This window comes from Anastrepha obliqua, chromosome 1 (assembly GCF_027943255.1).
Source record: "Anastrepha obliqua isolate idAnaObli1 chromosome 1, idAnaObli1_1.0, whole genome shotgun sequence".
NCBI lineage: Eukaryota > Metazoa > Arthropoda > Insecta > Diptera > Tephritidae > Anastrepha > Anastrepha obliqua.
Window position 1 is genome coordinate 92,584,962 of NC_072892.1, and position 2,746 is coordinate 92,587,707.

At 34.6% G+C, this 2,746-nt stretch overlaps 2 pseudogenes; both read right to left on the minus strand.

Annotated features, from left to right (window-relative positions):
• Positions 1–907: 907 nt before the first annotated feature.
• Positions 908–1,093, minus strand: LOC129236602 (U2 spliceosomal RNA; annotated as a pseudogene).
• Positions 1,094–1,666: 573 nt separating this feature from the next.
• On the minus strand, positions 1,667–1,850 carry LOC129236524 (U2 spliceosomal RNA; annotated as a pseudogene).
• Positions 1,851–2,746: the final 896 nt, after the last annotated feature.

Consider the following 2,746-nt stretch of genomic DNA (forward strand, 5'->3'; position numbering starts at 1 on the left):
AGAAGAAAGTAAAAAGTATTTCAAGGAAATCACCATATTTTTGTCTGTATATAAATGACGTCTTGTTAATTATAAATGAACAAGACGTATTTTTATGTAAAATGCAGTGACACCTTTGCTAACTCCCGCATAACGAGAATTTCTCCACAATGAAGAGGAGCCATTCTCGACTACTTCATTATGAATAAGTCCGACTTTATGTGTTTCGTTAAATTAGAATCCTGGCACAGAATCCAACAGCACACACATCGAGCAATTACTCGTAAAGCAGTTAAACCACAACATTCCTTCTGGGAAAAACACTTGTTGTGCACTAAACTACTACCAGTTCGCTTTGCTATTCAGCCAGTTCGTGTTCTTCTTCGTACCTTTTTTCCATATTAGCGAGTGGTAATTTTAACACCCCGTTGAACTACCAAATGTCAACTATCCGGTCATGCATCAGCAAAATACCAGTTCATATTAGCCACAACAAATTTAGTTCACTATGTGTCTAAAATAACTAATTTAAGGTCAGCTTAAATATAAAAAAATACCAGTCTAACGGTTAGACTTGATAGAAGTGAAACCTTCCGTAAAACAAACTGAGAGAGAATAAGACGAAAGCAGCATTAGGAGCGGGATAATTATAGGTTCATTATAATATTGCTATAAAGTTCATATTTTATTTTCTTGATTTTATCATTATTCATCCTCAATGTTTTCAATTTCAACAAATGATACGAGTGGCTTATGATAGATAAAATATGATACAAATGCTTTGGTTTCGATGTTGCCAAAAAAAATACCCAAACGGACCGAAGAAACAGACTTACAAATTTCTTCCATTTTCGTCTACTTGTATTCATATAAAAATTTATGTCTCTTCCCACCAAAGCTAAATGTATTAGTATATTTCTTCTTGTATTTATTCAAGGCTGAAATGCCGGCGGTACTGCAATACCGGGCCAACCCGTGGCAGAGGTGGAGAGCAAGCCCCTAAAACACTCCGCGCATTTCCAAAAACCAGTTTAACATTTGTTGTCCTCCGATGGAGGATCTATAAGATGTTAAGCTGATAACCACACTACCTAGTCAATACATTTTAAATAATAAACCTAATAAACCTTTTGAGAATTACACGCTCACAAAAAAAAAATTAATGTACGAAATATTTATACCGATTCACTTAAACTGACTTTCAGTATCTAAACCAAAAATAGAAAAGCCAAAAAACTGTTTTCAATAAATAATCAGAAATGTCCTACAATGCATATTTCAAAAAAAAAAATTTTATTTCTTGTGATTCGAACCAAGAATTTTGGATCGGAAGCTCACATTGCTAGCCGCTCGGCTATCGCGCCATACTGTCGGTGCTGGCCTAAAAGTTATTTAGTTCGTCGCTACGTTTATTATATGTTGTAATTCGTTTCACTTTTTCCCAAATCACTCCCAACGATTCTAAAGAAGTTTTCACTTCAAAAATTAATGTACGAAATATTTATACCGATTCACTTAAACTGACTTTCAGTATCTTAACCAAAAAACTGTTTTCAGTAAATAATCAGAAATGTCCTACAATGCAAATTTCAAAAAAAAAAATTCCATTTTCGTCTACATGTATTCATATAAAAATTTATGGCTTTTCCCACCAAAGCTAAATGTATTAGTATATTTTTTCTTGTATTTATTCAAAGCCGAAATCCCGGCGGTACTGCAATACCGGGTCAACCCGTGGCAGAGAAGGAGCAAGCCCCTAAAACACTCCGCCCATTTCCAAAAATCAGTTTAACATTTGTTGTCCTCCGATGGAGGATCTATCAGATGTTAAGCTGATAACCACACTACCTAGTCAATACATTTTAAATAATAAATCTAATAAAACTTTTGAGAATTACACGCTCACAAAAATTATTTACATCAACATATAATATAATGCTTCGTAACTAAATAACTTTTAGGCCAGCGACGACAGCATGGCGCGGTAGCCGAGCGACTAGCAATGTGAGCTTCCGATCCAAAATCCTTGGTTCGAATCACAAGAAACAAGAAAAAATAAAATTAATTTTTATTTAGTTGGTCGCTACTTTTATATCAACATATAATATAACGCTTCGTAGCCAAGTTGGTCGCTTTTTTCGTTTCACTTTTCCTCAAATCACTCCCAACGATTCTAAAGAAGTTTTCACTTCAAAAAGCATGCAGACCTTTCGTTTCTGGCGTTTCACAAAATTCTATTTCATATTAAAAGTTTACACCGAAAATGTTTTTTCTTAAAATTAAATTAAACTTTCGCCGCTGTTGGAGCCGAAGGGTTGGAGCGTGAGTACCATTCGGAAATGCATAGATTCGAAACACAAAATATCAGATTATACAAAATGTTTTATCTCTTCGAGAGTATTTCTGCCATGTCCTTCACAAAATAAAGCACCTGCCGCTCGGAAGCGGATCAACATCAAGACGCTCACCTGACTGGTGCATAGGCACTACATTTTCTTATCTAGAAAGAATCAGATTATTTATAAACAAATTCATAATTTCAGTATTGGTATTATTCTAGTCAATGACGAACTATTATTCTTTCTTCAATACTAGCTAACTTTTTTCGCCAGGGATAGAAATTCACATATTTACATTTGCGAAACACACTATCCCAACACATACATACATACTTAGCTATCTGACTAGACAGGAGCAAAGCTTGCTAGAATATGGTTTTTGAATAAAATTCCAGTGAAAAACAATATGCTGGTTTTATTGGACATCC